The sequence below is a fragment of the Hyperolius riggenbachi genome, chromosome 10 (genome assembly GCF_040937935.1).
Source record: "Hyperolius riggenbachi isolate aHypRig1 chromosome 10, aHypRig1.pri, whole genome shotgun sequence".
NCBI lineage: Eukaryota > Metazoa > Chordata > Amphibia > Anura > Hyperoliidae > Hyperolius > Hyperolius riggenbachi.
The window spans coordinates 185,455,043-185,475,518 of NC_090655.1; the positions used below are offsets into that span (position 1 = coordinate 185,455,043).

A 20,476-nucleotide genomic window follows, 5' to 3' on the forward strand; every position below is an offset into this window, starting at 1 on the left:
AAAAGCTGCCGATTCCCAGGCTTTCTTTAGTAGGGAATCCACTTTTTTGTCCATTACATCCTTGAGGACACCCGAATCCTCAAAAGATAAATCGGAATCTTTGGAGTATTTAGATAAGGAGGCGTCTAGCTTTGGACATTTCGTCCATTTATCAATTTCTGACTGAGAAAAAGGAAACTTTCTTTTAGGGGATTTGGGTATAAATAACGGCCTTTCTGGATTCTGCCACTGGGAGGTAATAATCTCCTGAAGAGTTTTATGGAGGGAAAACACTCTTCCTGTAGCCTGGCCCAGACCTGAGTATACCTGATCCTGAGGTGTAATCTCTGGAACTGATTCCTTAATCTGTTCCGTGGGGTATACAGCTTTTAATAGTTCGGAAGATTCATCTGGGGAAAAGAGGAATCTAGGAGCTCTCACTAAATCCTCTTTTTCTGAGTTCTCCGACCTGGGTTGTTCCCCCTCCTCTAAGGAGACTGACCCAGAAATATCCTCCCCCTCTTCCTCCTCTTCTTCCTCAGCTCCCAAAATATCTGCTATGGAAGGAGGCTGCACCCCAACCCCAGAAGGCACTGTAGAAGGGCCTGGCAGGGGATCAGAGGGAGGAGGAACAAAAGATTCCTTAAATTTATCTAATGTTTCCTGCATATTCTTATTGACTGCCTCCATAACTCCCTTTAAAATATTAGAAGTCTCTGATACCACAATAGAATCTGTGCATGCTTGACAAACATTTCTAGGGGCATCTGGAGCGATCTTAGTGTTACACAACCCACATCTTTTATACTTGGGCGGAACATTAAATTTAGACTCAGTTCTTGCCTGAAATAAAACATACAAAAAAACAGGCGCATAACTGACAAGTCATCCAAGGTGATACAGTTATAAGCAAGACATCACCCTCCACTGGAGGACTTACCACCCCTGACCCGGATGGCTGCGTCTGTGAGGAGGACTTGGCTGCCGGCACTGCCACCTCCGATTGCTGCTGCTGTTGTGGCGGCTGCGGCTGTTGCTGCTGATGCGACATGCCTCCGCTGACACAGAACGCTAGGGGAGACGCCAGGAGCACGCTGCCTTTACTTCCTGGTTCCCCGTGATCCTCCCCTCCTGTGGCCACGTGACGTCCGTGCGCGCTCCGCCTCTTGCGCCTGACGTCATCGCGGAGGCCGCTGAAGCCTGACGCCGGATACGCCTTGCAGAGCCGGCGTCTGGCGAGGAGAGGGAAGGCATGCCGACACTAAAAATGCCACTCGGTCGCTGCCTCCCTAGATGCAGAGGAATTTGCAGTTGAGCGCCCACCTCCGCAAACGCCACTCCACTGACCAGTCCCTCTGCCTTCCAAGAAAACACCCACCCTCTGGTGAGTACCAGAAAACAATAAAACAATATATTCCAACGGAGCTTGCTTCCAACAGGTGTTTCCGCTGCGGAAACACAGATGAGCTGAGGATTGAGGGAGGGCGGGGGCTTTTAAACTTCTTGATTTGGTGTTTCCCCAGATCCTGGGCGGGACCGGATCTCGGGTTGTCCCGGATGACAATTAGAGAAAATGCTGGTAAAGACCTATTTACACCAAGAGAAGGAAAGGTCACATTACCTCACCCCTTATACCCTCCCCTGTTACTGTTGTCACGTGCCAATCCCAGACACACATTAAGAAGTGTTGCTAGAAGTTATGGATAAGCATGTGATAAGTTTCATCAGGTAACAGAATTTCAAGCCTCTGAATTGCTGGTCACAATCTTGTGCCAAAGCAGGATTTTACCACAGCAAATCAGTACCATACAAATGTACCAGCTGGTAAAACTGTTCACATGCTTTTCCATAATTTTGTAGTATACACATGAGAAACACTACACACAAATAAGTAATTGGTTGCAGAAGAAGATAGTTATTTTCTGGAATTTTCCAGTCAGAGTGCTCCTGGCCATAATCCTGTGGAAATATAGGAGCAGGTGTAACAGGTACTTCATATGGTGCAGCACAAGGTCAGGAATGGGGCGCAGCACAGGAGCAGCCATGACACCCATGGATGGTGCTATGGCTCACATGGCACGAGCCATGCCTTCTCCCCTCTAGATAAGCCTCTGGATGGTGTAAATGTCCTCCAAGCCATAAGCATGACTGATCTGAGTAGGGACTGATCATAGAGATAGCATGTGAGGTACAAATAGTTTACATTTGGATGCAAATATCTACCCTATGTTTGTTTCTTACTTTGTACAGTGTTTCGGAATATGTTGGAGCTTTATAAATTAATAATAATCATCATCATCATCATCATAATAAATATTATGCAGTCTAGAATTGGGCCAGTCATAATGCATATAACTTGCATGCAAAGTTGCATCTCACTGATCTCTAATCATCAGTTACCACAAACATGTATTTACAATTACAGCTGTCCAGGAAAACACCCCAGTTTCTGGCTGAAATCAACTGGGGGCATTCTTGCAGGCTTTCACCAGCTGCCATTGGGCAGCTGCCTCTCCCTGGCCGTCCCCCTGCTGATCCCCCCCCCCCCCTCGCTGCACGCTGATAGAGTATCTCTCTCTCCTTCTAGCGTTGTGACCCCAGAGGTCATGGAAGTGAAAGTAAGCAGATGTGGCCCACAGGAGCAGCGGACAGCGGCAGAGATGGCGACTACCCGATCCTCCCAGCCCCCCGGATCAGGTAGAATTGTTTTTTTTTATTTAAGTCCCCACCTTGGGTTCCCTATAAGGCCATGTTTAAAGTTGTGAGTTGTGGTGCGGCGTAATTGCCACTTTGTAACACGGCTTATTGCACTGCAATGCACCACCTATACAGACAACAGTGCGGTGAGTGTGTTGGCAGTACAACGGAGTTCAGGATGGTAACTGCATGCAGTGCTTTACTGGAAAATGCACATGTTAACAGTTACAGTGAAGCACACTTTTCATTGACTGTATGTTTCACTGTATGCGAGTGCGATGTAACGTGTGGCACTGCTTTTCTGATCTGTTGCGTTCCTGCTGTCACAGGGAACAGAACACAATGGTTACTGTGAATGTGGCCACATACTTTAGATTTCGTCTAATCGTGTTTTCATCATCTTCAGTGGAGAGGGTGGGTGTTGAACCTTGTGAAGAAATGTCTCACTCTCTCTTTGATTTCCATACCTACCAATTGAGTGTTAGGGTAAGAACTCACATTTTTATTGTAACTTTTGTTGCAGAAGAAACCAGATGACTTGACAGTTGACATTATTCAGTTGCCTGAATGAAGCCAGCAAAGTGGAAAAATCTTGCCCAGCAAGGTCATCTGAATGTCCATTTCAACCACACAGTAAGCTGCATTTTTAGGCAGTAAACTGCTAAATATTTTTTTTGCAGCAGCAGCAGCAGAAAGTTATACATGTGATTAGCATAATAAGCATAGAGTAGGCTACACATATTGAGGAGGGGGGGGGGGGGGGGGCTGATGACTGTCACTGGCCACTATGCACAGAAGGGTGGGAGGGTGGGTAAAGAGATGTTTGGCCACTATGTGCGGGAGCGAGGTGTAAATAGATGACTAACCACTACCTGCTAAAGGGTGTGTGTGTGGGGGGAAAGGGGGGGGGGAGAGATACGGGTTATTCTGCAGGGGGCCCCAAGATCATTTTGCTGTAGCAGTGTAGCCTACGATTGTGTGGCTAAGTTGCTCTAGTTTGCAATAAATCGGCCAGGAGCAAGCCACTCATCGTGCCAAATCCTTAAAACAATCCTGAAGTCAAAAGTAAAACAAAAGGTAGATACTTACCTCAGTAGTAGGAGGCCTCTGGATAAGCACTTTCTTTATCATTTGGACATAAGCGAGGCTGGGATGAGTGCATCTGTGCTGTGCATGCACAAATATAGTCTGTACATGCCCAGTAAAAGGATGTATTAGTGCATGGGTTTTTTCATAGATGCATGAGCAATTCCCTTTGGTGGGCATGTGTGGACTGTGTATACCCAGTCTGGATGCGTTTGTCCACCGCCACACTCATGGCCACAAGAAACCTATTCAACTTGCTGAGTCGAATAGGTATAGAGAGATCCTGTGATGGGATGTAGGAGGATCTGGAAAGCCTTTGCCCTATCCAGAGGTTTCCCACTACTGAGGTCAGCACCTCAAAGGATTGCTTCAAGTGACCCCTGGGGACACCTGTACACAAACAGAATTCTCAGCCAAGATGGCTCTCAGTGGTTGTCTTTGGGGATTTCTATTTAGCGTGTGCTCAGACTGTTCTGCTGCCAACATTGAATTATACCAGATAGGCCCAGTGCACACCAAAACCGCTAGCAGATCCTCAAAACGCTAGAGGTTTTTGAAGCAGATTTTCAGAGCGATTCTAGGCATGTTTAGAGAGGTTTTCTAAACATGCCTAGCGTTTTCTGGAGCGTTTTTGTGTAGCAGAATGCATATATTGTTACAGTAAAGCTGTTACTGAACAGCTACTGTAACAAAAACGCCTGGAAAACCGCTCTGATCTAGCGTTTTTCAGAGCAGTTTGAGCTTTTCCTATACTCTACATTGAGGCAGAAATGTTTCTGTAAACCGCAAAAGTGCTGCAGGACCCAAGTTTGCGGTTTGCTAAAAACCTCAAACCGCTGGTGTGCGCCATCCCATAGATTATCCCATACATTAGCCAAGCGTTTTCACAAGCGGCAGTGGTTTGCGAAACGCTTCAAAAACCGCTCGGTGTGCACCAGGCCTTAGACTCAGTCCATGCAGATGACAATATTGCTGAATTATAGAGAAATAGCTGTTGTAGTTTTTAACTGGATCTTTCTTTCTTTTTTCACCAGTTGATAGTGGATGAAACTATTTGGAAGGTGAAGATATTATTGTGAAGAGCAAAGAAACAAAGATCAGCTTGGTCATGGGGCTCACCTTATCAATTTAAAGGGACTCCGACCAGTGCAAGTAACTATGGAAAGATGGATATAATTTTACAGCTCTCTTTATCCTCTTTCTGGCGACACCTAAATCGTCGCCCTACGCCTTTTAGTTTTCTCTATTTTCGCGATTGAAATCGCGGCCGCTGCAATTTCAATTGCGAAAATAGCGAGAACTCAAAGGCGTAGTGCAGCGGTTTATATATCATTGGAAAGAGGAGAAAGAGAGCTTTAAAATGATATGCATCTTTTCATAGTTTCTGCACTGCTCGGAGTCCCTTTAATACTCCCTAGAAAGCAAGGAAATACTGAAAATAAGTTTGACAGTACTTTTTCAGATGTTACGAGCTAAAAAGTTATTTTATTGGTAAGATGAAGACTGGTTTCCTTGGAGAATACTTAACTGAATAGGGCCCAAGTGCTTTATTTTGAATTGAATCTGAGAGGTGAGTGGCAGCAGTAACACATTACAGAGGTTGTATATCTGTAAACCCTCTTATCATCATCTGTTCCTTTTGATACGCTTTATTCACTTCCTGCCTTGACCAGAAATTAATAAAACTCTGCCTAATGGGACACTAACATAGGATCCTAAAACTACTACTTTAGATGAGGTTAACTGTTAATATTGTCCTTCTGGAAACGTCCTAGTAGCAAAAAGAGATGGCACACCACTGGCTGCAACAAATTTTGCTGTATTCAGGAACACTACATGTCACGAATATTACATTCTTCAGGTGTTAGAAGTAGAATGTAATATTTTAACACGTAGTGTACTTGTTCCTGAATACAGCAAAATTTGTTGCAGCCAGTGGTGTGCCGTCTCTTTTTGCTACTAGGACGTTTCCAAGCCGTTGGGGCAATCCGACTGAGACAAGGCACTGGCAAGCATACAGGTCTAGTAGGCCGGATACACTTGTTCTCTGTGCACCAGTTGATGCAATTAATCTTGTCCTTCTGTCTGTCTGGGAGGGGCCGCCTTTATTTTGTGCCTCACCATGTTCTTCCTGACTTCAGTCTATGTGAACTTATCCTGTAGAGTTAAAGACATCTCTTTGGCAGGGAGTATTACTCTGCAGTGTATGGTGAGGAGCCTTTGGCATTTTAGATGTTGCTTTCCCATTTGAGATTCTATTGGCGCAATCAATGTGCCCGACTCCAGCTTCCTTTCAACATTCCCTGTACATGCCATATAAATCCTTCTCCTTTTATTTCTTCAGGGTGACTCCAGGGTTGACCTCAGCTTTCTCTAATGCACCAAAGCCCTTTCCGTATATCTATAAAACTAAGAATCTGTAAAGTCTATTAGAGTAGAGAACATCTGACCTGCTCTTGTAATAACACAGTCCAATTAATGTCAGCTTTGCTTTCATGATAAATTGGGGCAGACAAATTGATTTGCCTTTTCCAAAGGAACAAAAGCGACAAAAAAGAGTTCCCTCCAGATCTGACAGTAAGCATGTTTTTCATTCTTCTAACACTGACCTATTATTTTTCAGCTGCTACAGCTTGACTCAAACACTGTTTCTTGCACCTTTCAGTCCAAGGACAGGCTGTGATCTTAAGGGATTGATCAATAGAAATAGGTGTACATTTTGCAGCAAGCACTCTGGTAATATACATGACAGGTGCAGCTTGTACCCTTTTCCCGCTTATCTAACCATAACTCACTTTACCCTCTCTTCACATACACAAAGGATCAACTGACCGATACCCATTACCCCACTTAAAACTTACACAAAAAACATAACTACTTGCATAAAGTTGGAACGATACTTTAATTGATATCGGCCACAGCTTACAACAAATTAACCAAAAATAACGAGTGCAGGAAAAAACAGATACTTTGCTTCCTTGTGAGTGATGCATAATTAGCAGTAAAACTCCCAGGGGTAGCTTCACATGCAGCCAACACAAGCCCAAGCCGCATCTCTGGCTCTGGGCTCCACGGGCTAAACATGCCGCTCGATTAAACCAATACTTAACCGTGAAGATACCCTCCTCACCTGTCACCTCCAGGAAGCAAAGAATCTCGCCAAGCTGTGACAAACATTACAAAATGCGAACACAATGCCATACAGTGCCCCCACCTCACAACGTGGGTAGCAGACCGTGTTTACACACACACATATATATATATATATATATATATATATATATATATATATATATATATATATTTATTTTTTTTTATAACAAACAACATTCACATATACTGTATATAACAGTGTATACATATAAACTCTTGTATATGTACAAAAGAAAAATATTTCACATCCGTCCTAAAAGCTTTCTGAAGGACCTTTTATTGAAATAATCCTGAGAAACTTGTCTTATATGTCCCTTAATAAAAAACATAACCAACAGACCTCGTCCATAACTAAAAGTCGAAATCCATTAATTCTTCCAAGACAAACATCAGGGGGGAGGGGACTTTCTACTCTGCTGTGCCTGGGAAAGTGACGATACGTCACATCCCGGTCCCACATTCCCCTGCAATGCCCACCTCCAACTGATTCTCCCCCTATTCATTAAAGGGCCCAAACACCCCCTGACTGGGAGCTCACTAAGGGACGTGCACCCTGATATGATGCCCACGGGTGAATACCCAGGGCATCTCTTGACTGGTGCAGCTTGTACCCTTTTCCCGCTTATCTAACCAACACTCACCTTACCCTCTCTTATCATACCCAAAACGATCAACTGACCGATACCCATTACCCCACAAAAAACATAACTACTTGCATAAAGTTGGAACGATACTTTAATGGATATCGGCCACAGCTTACAACAAATGAACCAAAAATAACATGAGTGCAGGAAAAAACATACTTTGCTTCCTTGTGAGTGACGCATAATTAGCAGTAAAACTCCCAGAGGTAGCTTCACATGCAGCCAACACAAGCCCAAGCCACATCTCTGGCTCTGGGCTCCACATGCTGCTTGATTAAACCAGTACTTGACCGCGAAGATACCCTCCTCACCTGTCACCTCCAGGAAGCAAAGAATCTCGCCAAAAGCAAGGCAGAGTTGACGCCCTTAACTCTGACGTGCCCGCCACATTTCAAATGCCACTTCAAGTTTCATTTGTAAATGAAAATTGAATAAGTCCAATCCCACGTCCGAGAGATGGACCCCGTCCGCCTGACAGAGGCAACGTGCCCCCTCTATATCTAGATGCCGAACGCACAATCCACCTTGATCCGACACCAAACGCGAAACAGCTCTGTTTACCTTGATCCAAGCCCAATCAATGGCCTTAATAACTCTGCCTTGCTTTTCGCCAAAAGCAAGGCAGAGTTGACGCCCTTAACTCTGACGTGCCCGCCACATTTCAAATGCCACTTCAAGTTTCATTTGTAAATGAAAATTGAATAAGTCCAATCCCACATCCGAGAGATGGACCCCGTCCGCCCAACAGAGGCAACGTGCCCCCTCTATATCTAGATGCCGAACGCACAATCCGCCTTGATCCGACACCAAACGCGAAACAGCTCTGTTTACCTTGATCCAAGCCCAATCAATGGCCTTAATATCCCGTGCGCCTTGCCAATAACACCTTGGTATAATCACTGACCATATGATCACTATGCCAGGGGCAACCGCCTTAAAATGAATCAAGTCACGGCGAATGATTCTAATCAATCATCTGATTGGAATCTTTCCAAGGTCGTGGCCGCCGGCGTGAATGATCAGAGCATCTGGAAAGCCATGTGACGTTGCCCTATCAAAAAATGTAACTGGCAATTCTTCCCAGCAGAGACCCCTATCACCCAACCAAGTCACCTGAGCCTGGTCAGAAGGCAACCCTAGGCAAGAGCCATTCAGCCGGATATTTGCTCGCTTGGCCGCCCAATACATGAACGAATGACCCATGCACCAAACCACGAAGCGCCTCTGATCTAAAAGAGAAAGGAAAATATGCATGCCAATACACTACCTCTAGCAACAGACAATTCTATGCACGTCTACTCAAGGATGTTCACAATGGGTATTTCACTTTAAAGCTGGTAACTATAATTTTTTTTTTATATACTTAACTAATCCCCCACATTCCCAATTTTTTGTACGCCATGTGGTCTAACATACAGAGTGTATCTGTTTGATTGCCAACGACCCACTCTCCTCACCATTTCAGTGGACATACCCAATCGGGAGGCTTCCGTCGCAGCTCCTATCCGAAAGGAGTGCGACGTGTATTCAGTACCATCCATACCCAACATTGTAAAGCACTGCCGAGGTACCACAGAAAATTTAAAACAGGTCAATGGTAACCCATTTTTGTGTAACAGCAATGAACCTGGGCAAGCCGGTCTGATCTGTAAAAAAAATTTCAGATTGTTCACAGGACAGGAAATACAGGAAGGGAGGGAATATAAAGTAATAATTACACCCTTTCCTAGCTGATCAGTCTTGGACCGTCGCAAAATTATATCTAATCATGAGTTTGAACCCAGAGACACGTCCTCTCTCTGAATCCCGGCATGGATGCATGAATTATGGCTGACCAGCTTGCTGATCCTGAATGTGCCATAAAATGCAAGCTAGAAAGCGAGAGCAAACATAACTGCTTCAAATTGTGACGAACACACCGTGGGGAGATGATCTAACAGACACTTAAGGATTTCCCATGTGATGGGCCTCCTTTAGTCCGCCCGTCGCGAATCCCTCCTCCACCCTTTTAAAGTCTGTTGGACAAGAAATTGCTTGGTAAAATCTTCCCATCTCATTAATTTGCATAAAAATGTTAAGGCAGAAGCGCGTTTTTGAATTGCTGATGGAGATTCCCCTTTTTTAAACGAGGACGCTACCACCCACAAATAGAGATGTCCCGAACGGTTCGCCGGCGAACGGTTCCAGGCGAACTTTGGGTGGTTCGCGTTCGCCTGCGAAGGCGAACTTTTGTGGAAGTTCGATTAACCCCATAATGCACTATGAGGGTCAACTTTGACCCTCTACATCACAGTCATCAGGCACCTTGTAGCCAATTTGGCTACACTCAGCCCTGGAGCCCCCCCCCCCTCTTATATAAGGCAGGCTCGCCGGCCATTACACTCACTCGTGTGCCTGCAGATAGACAGACTAGAGCGAGCTGCTGCATATTTTTTCTCCTAGGGAAAGATTAGTTAGGCTCTTGGCTTGTTAGCTTACTCCTGGCTGTATCTTATTGCTTTAATAGCACCCCTCATTCAACAGCTCTTTTCAGAGCTAATTCTGTTTTTGTGATAATTTTTTTTTCTGTGTGTCAAACTGACACTTGTGTTGCATAGACAGCATTGCTAATTCATACTGTGTGTGTGCCACTACCAGCAGCCCAGCAGCACATTCAGTGACTACCTGTGTGTGTGACAGGGAGCTGCACATTGTACTACCCAGTACTGCATATACCTACTAGTACCTGTTGTGTTAGTTAACCCACCTCATCACTGCACATACCTACCTTTGTGTTGAGTGAACCCACCTCACTGCATCTACCTAGCTGTTGTGTTGAGTGAACCCACCTCACTGCATCTAACTACCTATTGTGTTCAGTGAACCCACCTCACTGCATATAGCTAGCTGTTGTGTTGAGTGAACCCACCTCAATGCATATACCTAGCTGTTGTGTTGAGTGAACCCACCTCACTGCATCTAACTACCGTTAGTGTTCAGTGAACCCACCTTACTGCATCTAACTACCTTTAGTGTTCAGTGAACCCACCTCACTGCATCTACCTAGCTGTTGTGTTGAGTGAACCCACCTCACTGCATCTAACTACCTTTGTGTTGAGTGAACCCACCTCACTGCATATACCTAGCTGTTGTGTTAAGTGAACCCACCTCACTGCATATAACTACCCTTGTGTTCAGTGAACCCACCTCACTGCATTTAACTACCTTTGTGTTCAGTGAACCCACCTCACTGCATTTAACTACCTTTGTGTTGAGTGAACTCACCTCACTGCATCTAACTACCTTTGTGTTCAGTGAACCCACCTCACTGCATATACCTAGCATCCCCCCGAGATGGACAAAATGGACAAACCAGGTAGAGGAAGAGGTAGAGGCAGACCCAGAGGAAGGCCACCTGGCACCGGCAGGTCTGTGCAAGGTCGTGTTGATGTGATTTTGTGCGGACCTGGCCCAAAGTACAGTGCTCAGAAGAAGGCACGTGCCATCACTTCCCAAAATTGTGAGGACGTGGTTGAGTATTTAACACAGAACACCTCATCTCCCGCAGCCACCAGCGCTACTACAAGAACCACATCCACTGCATTTGACACTTTGCAGGAATTATTTGGTCTGGAAATCACTGATTCACAGCCAATAATGCTACAACAAGATAGAGGCGCTAAGCAAGTTACAACACCTCATACGTCTGGGTAAGGTTGCGTTAGTATGGACGTAACGTGTGAGGAGCGGGATGATGAAGCACCTGATGTTGGTGCAGTTGTGGAGGTGTCTAAGGAAAGCGAAGCTGGGCAGGAGGATTATGATGACGATTATACGGATGCCACGTATGTTCCCAATAGAGGAGATGACCAAGGGGACAGTTCAGAGGGGGAGCCAGAGAGAAGTAGGAGGAGACAAGTCCATGAAAGAAGCAGAGGGAGCTCGTCCTCAGAAACAGCTGGGGGCAGTGTCCGGCGCCAAGTATCGCCAGCTATGGACAGCCAGCCAACATGCCCTTCAACGTCAGCTGCTGATGCCACCATAGTGCCATCACCCCAGGGGGGCTCAGCAGTTTGGAAATTTTTTAATATGTGTACCTCAGATCGGAGCAAAGCCATCTGTTCTCTCTGCCTTCAAAAATTGAGCCGTGGAAAGGCCAACACTCACGTAGGGACAAGTGCCTTATGAAGGCACCTGGAGAAAAGGCACGAACAGAAATGGGAAGAACACCTGAGGAAAAGCAGCACCCAAAAAGACAAGCCACCCTCCTTCTTCTCTTCCTCCTTCAGGTGCATCATCTTCAGCCGCTTTCTCCCTTGCACCTTCACAGCCACCCTCCTCCACTCCGCCTATGCCCTTGAGTGGTTCCTGCTCCTCTGCCCACAGCAGTAGTCAGGTGTCCGTGAAGGAAGTCTTTGAGCGGAAGAAGCCATTTTCTGCTAGTCACCCTCTTGCCCGGCGTCTGACAGCTGGCATGGCGGAACTATTAGCTCGCTAGCTATTACCATACAAGCTGGTGGAGTCAGAGGAAGTTACCAGGCCGCAATTATTTTTCACAAAAGGCTATACCCAAACTGTACTGTGCAGTTGAGAGGCAAGTGGTGTCATCTCTTGCGAAGAGCGTTGGGTCAAGGGTCCACCTGACCACGGATGCCTGGTCTGCGAAGCACGGGCAGGGCCGCTACATTACATACACAGCTCATTGGGTCAACCTGGTGACCGATGGCAAGCATGGAGTACGTGGCTGCGCAGCGGACCAACTTGTGACACCTCCACGTCTTGCAGGCAGGCCTCCTGCCACCTCCTCTCCTTCTCCTCCTGCTACATCCTCTTCGCTGTCATCCTCCTCCTTGGCTGAGTAGCAGTTCAACTCTAGTGGTGCTGCCATCTCCTCCTCTCCAGCTACACAGCCCCATGTCCCCAGAGCCTATGCTGCATGCCAGGTACGATGGTGTCACGCCATTTTAGACATGTCTTGCCTCAAAGTGGAGAGTCACACTGGACCAGCTCTCCTGGCTGCTCTTAACAAAGAGTTGGAGCAATGGCTGACCCCGCACCAGCTGGAGATCGGTAACGTGGTGTGACAATGGCAGCAATCTCCTTTCCGCTTTGAATTTGGGAAAGTTGACACATGTACCCTGCATGGCACATGTGCTGAATCTGGTCGTGCAAAGATTTGTGTCAAAGTTCCCAGGCTTAGAGGACATCCTGAAGCAGGCCAGGAAGTTGTGTGGGCATTTCAGGTGGTCTTACACGGCCATGGCACGCTTTGCGGACATTCAGCGGAGAAACAACTTGCCGGTGAGACGCCTCATTTACGATAGCCCGACTCACTGGAATTCCACCCTGCTCATGTTCTCTCGCCTGCTAGACCAGGAGAAAGCCGTCACCCAGTACCTGTACAATTACAGTAGAAGGACACAATCTGGGAAGATGGGGATGTTCTGGCCACCGAACTGGACACTGATGCAAAATGCATGCAGGATCATGCAGCTGTTTGAGGAGGTGACCAACCTGGTGAGTTGTGCTGAAGGCACCATCAGCGACTTGATCCCCATACGCTTACTTCCTGGAGCATGCCATGTGTAGAGTGGTGGATCAAGCTGTGGAGGAGCGTGAAGAAGAACAGTTACGGCAGGAGGAGTCATGGGAGTTATTTTCATCCGAACCAGAGGTTTCCTCGACACCTGCGGCAGCACAGAGGGGGGAGGAGGAAGAAGAAGAGGAGTCGTGTGGGGAAGGAGAGGAGACAGACTCGGATGAGGATGAGGAAGGTGTTTCTGTGGAGGAGGAAGAGGCGGCGGCAGAAGAACAACCGCAGCAGCCGTCAGAGGGGGCTTGTGCTGCTCCACGTTCCCGTGGTATTGTTCGTGGCTGGGGGGAGGAAGAGGACTTGCGTGACGTCACTCAGGAAGAGCAAGAGGAGATGGAGAGTACGTCTGGATCCGACTTCGTGCAGATGGCCTCTTTCATGTTGTCCAGCCTATTGAGGAACCTCTGTATCAAAAAAACTCAAGGGGAATGACCTGTACTGGGTGGCCACTCTACTAGACCCTCGGTACAAGCAGTGGCGGTGCCACGCTGGTGCTTAAACAGGCTTCAGCCCCAGCTGTCAACTTGCCAGCCCCCCCTAAAGCCCCCCCGCGGGCTGCAGCCGCCGCAAGTCAGTACTAGTGGTTCAGAAGAAGGAAGGATGGAGGAGGGCTGGCCTGGCTGTCAGAAGGAGCCCCGCCCCTGGCCGGGTAATTATACAGTCTGTCTGTATACAGATGCACCTGTCACGCTTGGTGGTGTGTTCTCCACAGTCAGCATGCAACACATAAGCTGACGTGAAGGAGGTACACACACCAGCACAAGGAATCAGGATATGCCCAGTTTAGTGGAGGAGAGGACTGACTCCAATAGGAGATTGTGGTGCACAGAGCCGGTGCAGATCCGAACGACCACAAACAATACTTTCGTGATAACGTCTCAGCGCAAAGTAGCGCTGAGCGCATAAACCAGAACTGAGGAGATCAGGACAGGTAGACAGAATGAACGCTTGCTTAACTAGCTTCTACTTAGTGACAGCAAGCGTCCACAAGACAGACTGGAATGAGGCAGCCAATGCATTTGCAGCGATGGCGTGCCTCACAAAGACAGGACAGGATAGTCAGGAAATAACAGGATCAAGATAGATGAACGTAACACAGACAAAAATACAATAAGTAAGTTTTCCTAGCGTATTACAATTACAGCTATCAATGAAACTATTTGTAACGTCTGACTAACATATGTATATATCGGCAATGAACCGATATATGACATAAGCAGGAACACTGACTAGGACTGGAGCAATACAGGGAACAGGACTCAGAAGGATTCGCTATCTCTTCGCAGAGATGAACGCAATCCACAAACGGTAACAGAACAGGATTCAGAAGGATTAGTTATCTCTTCGCAGAGATGAACGCAATCCACAAACAGAACCAGGAGCAGGATAACTAACTCAGCACGGGTGATCACGATTAGTGATGCTCGGATACCCCTTTTTATTATTCGAGTTTGGTCGAATTCGAATAGTAAATTATTCGAATTCAGTCGAATATTCGAGTCGAATATTTTTTACTATTCGATTCGACCTCGGACTTCGAGCTCACAATTCGAGTCGGTATTCGAGCTCATTATTCGAGCTGACTATTCCAATTGGCCTTAAATAGCTTCCAACGCTTGTTTTGAGGGTGAATGATGCAAGAAACATCTTTTTTTCCAAGTAACAACAGCAAGTGATTATGTGGGGATGTTCCTTTAAAAAAAAAAAAGGTGGAAAGAGAAGTTGTGTCCAGAATTTTGTTCAGTACTGTATATACTTCTTCTTCTTCTTCTTTTTTATCTTCTATATCTTCTTCTTCTTCTTCTATATCTTCTTCTTCTATATCTTCTTCTTCTTCTATATCTTCTTCTATATCTTCTTCTTCTATATTGTCTTCTTCTTCTCCTTCATCTTCTTCTTCTTCATCTTCTTCATCATCATCTTCTTCTTCATCTTCTTCTTCATCTTCTTCTTCATCTTCTTCATCTTCTTCTTCTTCATCTTCATCTTCTTTTTCTTCTTCTTCATCTTCTTCATCTTCTTCTTCTTCATCTTCTTCTTCATCTTCTTCATCTTCTTCTTCTACATCTTCTTCATCTTCTTCTTCTACATCTTCTTCATCTTCTTCATCTTCTTCATCTTCTTCATCTTCTTCTTCATCTTCTTCATCTTCTTCTTCTTCATCTTCTTCATCTTCTTCTTCTTCATCTTCTTCATCTTCTTCTTCTTCATCTTCTTCTCCTTCTTCTTCTTCTTCTTCTCCTTCTTTTTCTATATCGTCTTCTTTTTCTTCACTTATTTCTCTTTTATATATTTTTTTTAAAGAAATGGAGCTATTTTTGAGCGTAATAAATAGCTGGTGGCGCACGCATGTTGGAAGCGCCATTGTATGTGCTACCTGGCAGTGGAAACACACAGACAGCAGGAGGTAAATTCAGCAGCAGCAGGAGGAGGCGGATGATTGTGTGGCAGCAGGCAGTCAATGAGGCAGGCAGCGAGACATAATAGGCTGTGTGGTACCTAGCGGTGGTACCAGGCCGTAAATACACAGCATGAGGTTCCAGACAGCGGTCGTGAAGCCCATATCATGTCCAATACACAACTGGGACAACACAGTTTTCAACCCGGACACCTCTAAAAATAATATCACACAGTATTAATAAAAAGTATATATAATGTTTTTGTTTTTTTAAAGAAATGCAGCTATTTTTGAGCGTAACAAATAGCTGGTGGCGCACGCATGTTGGAAGCGCCATTGTATGTGCTCCCTGGCAGTGGAAACACACAGACAGCAGGAGGTAAATTCAGCAGCAGGAGGAGGAGGATGAGTGTGTGGCAGCAGGCAGTCAATGAGGCAGGCAGCGTGACATAATAGCCCTGGTACCTAGCGGTGATACCAGGGCGTAAATAAACACAACAGGAGGTCCCAGACAGCGGTCGTGCAGCCCACATTGTGTCCAATACACAACTGGGACAACACAGTTTTCAACCCGGGCACCTCAGAAAAATTAAACCTTTTTTTTTTTATGGTTTTTTGGTTTTGTTTGTAAAACAAATTACACAGATATATAGCTATTGTTTGACGTAATAGCTGGTGGCATAGTGGCAGCAGAAGGTAAATCTGTGTACCCTGGCGTTGGGAAACACAGACAGACAGCAGCAGCAGCAGGAGGAATGGAGGAGTAATTATGTGAGCAGCTATTGTTTGACGTAATAGCTGGTGGCAGAGTGGCAGCAGAAGGTAATTCTGAGTACCCTGGCAGTGGGAAACACAGACAGACAGCAGCAGCAGCAGGAGGAATGGAGGAGTATTGTGAGTGTGGCAGCAGGCAGGCAGCGTGACATAATAGCCCTGGTACCTAGCGGTGATACCAGGGCGTAAATAAACACAACAGGAGGTCCCAGACAGCAGTCGTGCAGCCCACATTGTGTCCAATACACAACTGGGACAACACAGTTTTCAACCCGGGCACCTCAGAAAAATTAAACCTTTTTTTTTTAATGTTTTTTTAGTTTTGTTTGTAAAACAAATTACACAGATATATAGCTATTGTTTGACGTAATAGCTGGTGGCATAGTGGCAGCAGCAGGTAAATCTGTGTACCCTGGCGTTGGGAAACACAGACAGACAGCAGCAGCAGCAGGAGGAATGGAGGAGTAATTATGTGAGCAGCTATTGTTTGATGTAATAGCTGGTGGCAGAGTGGCAGCAGAAGGTAATTCTGTGTACCCTGGCAGTGGGAAACACAGACAGACAGCAGCAGCAGCAGGAGGAATGGAGGAGTATTGTGAGTGTGGCAGCAGGCAGGCAGCGTGACATAATAGCCCTGGTACCTAGCGGTGATACCAGGGCGTAAATAAACACAACAGGAGGTCCCAGACAGCGGTCATGCAGCCCACATTGTGTCCAATACACAACTGGGACAACACAGTTTTCAACCCGGGCACCTCAGAAAAATTAAACCTTTTTTTTTAATGGTTTTTTGGCTTTGTTTGTAAAACAAATTACACAGATATATAGCTATTGTTTGACGTATTAGCTGGTGGCAGAGTGGCAGCAGAAGGTAAATCTGTGTACCCTGACAGTGGGAAACACAGACAGACAGCAGAAGGGCAGTACACAGCAGCCCACTGTAGGTGTAAAATGTGTGGCTGCAGGCGACGTAATAGTCAAAGTGAACCAGCATGGCTTAGTGAGCAGGAACCAGGAGGTGGTAAAGGGTTCTTCAGTTCATGTCCCCCTCTCGCCGACAACAGGGGCCAGGAACTCGCCTTCCACCCACGCCTGGTTCATCTTGAGAAACGTCAGTCTGTCCACAGACTTGTGAGACAGACGTGAGCGTTTCTCGGTGACCACGCCACCAGCTGCACTGAAGCAGCGCTCGGACAGCACGCTGGAAGGGGGACAGGACAGCACTTCCAGGGCGTACTGCGCCAGCTCACTCCAGATCTCCAGGCGCTTGACCCAATACTCCATGGGATCAACAGGGGTATCGCTGTCAAGCCCGCTGTAGGACCCCAGGTAGTCAGCCACCATTCGGGTCAGGCGCTGGCTGTGACCGGAGGAGGATGCTGCTGCATGCACCTCCTCTCTAGTCACTGCTGCCGGAGCCTCTACAGTCCTGTAGAGCTCGTTGCTGAGAGACAGCAGGTCTGTGGGGCGCTTGCTGCTGGATGCAGGCACCTGCTGCTGCCTCTGTGCTGGCTGGACAGTGGGGGTGGAAGGCTGGGGGAAGGCTTCCTCCAAGCGCTCAACAAGGGCCTGCTGCAAGCTCCTTATTTGTTGCGCTGGGTCTCCTCCTGCAGGCGGCAGGAACTGGCTCAACTTCCCCTTGAGGCGTGGGTCCAACATCATGCTGATCCAGATCTCCTCCCTCTGCTTCATCTGGATCACTCTGGGGTCCCTGCGCAGGCACGCCAGCATGTGCGCTGCCATTGGGAAGAGGCGGGCCACATGTGCTGGCACATCGATGGCAGTGCTGCTGTCCTCATCCTCCTCCTCTGCCGCCTCATCCTCTCTCCACCCCCGCACCAACTCAGCTGCGCTGTGCTGATCCCCCTCATCAGCAGCAAGGTCAGGGACCTCCACCAAGTCCTCCTCCTCCTCCCCCTCAGAGGTGGACTGTGCAGCTGCTTGCCGCTCCTGCTGGTCCAAGGCTGCCGCTCCCTGTTCCAGCAAAGCATCGAGGGCCCTGTTCAGCAGACAAACCTGGGGCACCCACTCGCAGACCATAGCATGGTCCCTGCTCACCATGTTAGTGGCCTGCAGAAAGGGAGCCAGCACTAAGCACACCTGCTGCATGTGCCTCCAGTCATCATCGGGGACGATGGACGGGATGTTGCTGGTCTTGTCCCTTCTCTGAGCGGTGGAAACAGTGGCCAGGGCAAGGTACTGGTTGACAGCGTGCTTCTGTTCAACCAGACGCTCCAACATCGCCAGGGTGGAGTTCCAGCGAGTCGGAATGTCAAGGATCAGCCGATGGCGTGGCAGCTCCAGCTCCTTTTGCACGTCTTCCAGGCTCGCACAGGCTGCAGCCGAGCGTCGGAAGTGACGCACAACATTCCTTGCCGTTTCCAGCAGTTCGCCCATCCCCTGGTAGGTGCGCAAGAACTTCTGCACCACCAGGTTCAGCACGTGGGCAAGACAGGGGATGTGGGTCAGGTTTCCCCTGTCTATTGCGGCAACCAGATTGGCCCCATTGTCGGCCACCACCTCTCCGACTCTGAGGCCTCTGGGGGTCAGCCAAATCCTCTCCTGCTCCTGGAGTTTGGCCAACACATGGGTTGCCGTCAGCTTGGTCTTCCCAAGGCTGACCAAGTGCAGCAGCGCTTGGCAGTGGCGGGCCTTCACGCTGCTGCTGAGGCGGGGGGTTTGGCCAGGTGTGCCGGAGGATGGCAGAGGATCGGAGGAACCTGCTGCAGTTCTCCTGACCCTGCGGGGTGGCACCACCCACTGTGTTGCTGCTGCTGCTGTGCCCGCTGCTGCTCTCCCATCCTCACCCCCTTCCACCAAGCTGACCCAGTGGACAGTGAAGGACAGGTATCGGCCTGTCCCGAAGCGGCTGCTCCAGGAGTCCATGGTGACGTGGACCCTTTCACCAACCGCGTGCTCCAGCCCTCGCTCCACATTGGCCATCACAAAGCGGTGCAGTGCAGGAATGGCCTTGCGGGCGAAGAAGTGTCTGCTGGGGAGCTGCCAGTCTGGGGCTGCACAAGCAAGCAGCGCACGCATGTCGCTCCCCTCCTGCACGAGCGTGTACGGCAGGAGTTGGGAGCACATGGCCCGTGCCAGCAAGCCTTTCAGCTGCCACACGCGACGGCTGCTGGGAGGCAGAGCCCTAACCACCCCCTGGAAGGACTCGCTCAAAAGGCTCTGGCGTGGCCTTTTGCTGGCACGGGAATCAGCGGACACAGCAGAGGAGGCCACTGAGGACTGGCTGCCAGAACAGGCCTCAGTGTCGGCGGCAGGAGTTGCAGAGGGGGGAGGAGCAGTGTGTTTCCGCACTCCTGCTGGTGCTGCTGGAGGAGCAGGAGGGCGGGTGGCTGCTGTTGCTGCTGCTGCTGCTGCTGAAGGCTGTGCAGTGATGGGTGTGGTGCCACTGCCAGCACCAGATGCCTTCAGCCTCTGGAACTCCTCATGCTGGTGGAAATGTTTCGCAGCAAGGTGGTTGATGAGCGAGCTGGTGCTGAACTTTAAGGGGTCTGCACCTCTGCTCAACTTCCGCTGACAGTGGTTGCAAGTGGCGTACTTGCTGTACACTGTGGGCATGGTGAAAAATCGCCAGATTGGTGACAAAAACAACCCCCTATGGCATGGAACCGCTGCTGCCTGTCTCCCTGTGGTGGTTGGGGGGGGGGGCTTGGGTGCGGCTGGTGGTGGTACTGGCAGATGCTGCTGCTGCTGCTGAGCCTGAGACACCAGCAGGCTGTGGGACCTGCCTACTGCTGCCAATGCTTGCAATGATGCGCCTCCTTGCAAGGCCCACAAGCGCATCCTCCTCCTCCTCCTCAGAGCTGCTGATGACGACATCCCCTGGAGCTGGTGGCACCCAGTCTCTGTCTGTCACCGTGTCATCATCATCCTCCCCCTCCTGAAACATGTCCTGCTGGGATGATGACCCCCCAAACTCCTCTCCTGATGCATGGATGGGCTGCTTGACTGTCGCCACAGTCTTGCTTTCCAATCCCTCCTCCCCCAAAGTGCCCATCAGCATCTCCTCCTCAAAATCGCCAACAACAGCAGACAATACCCTGATGGTGCCTGGGGTAAAAAGACTGCTGAGTGACAGGTCGGCGACTGACGGTGAACTGGCCTCCTCCCCAGGCCCTGCTGGGCGGCTGCTGCGAACAGGGGTGGTGGTGGTGA

At 48.3% G+C, this 20,476-nt stretch overlaps 1 long non-coding RNA gene across 1 annotated transcript; it reads left to right on the forward strand.

Moving 5' to 3' along the window:
- Nucleotides 1-2,572: 2,572 nt before the first annotated feature.
- Nucleotides 2,573-4,876, forward strand: LOC137534066 (uncharacterized). Its single transcript, XR_011024300.1, has 3 exons — nucleotides 2,573-2,676; nucleotides 3,200-3,309; nucleotides 4,797-4,876. It is a non-coding gene; the product is annotated as an uncharacterized lncRNA (long non-coding RNA).
- The last annotated feature ends 15,600 nt before the right edge of the window (nucleotides 4,877-20,476 follow it).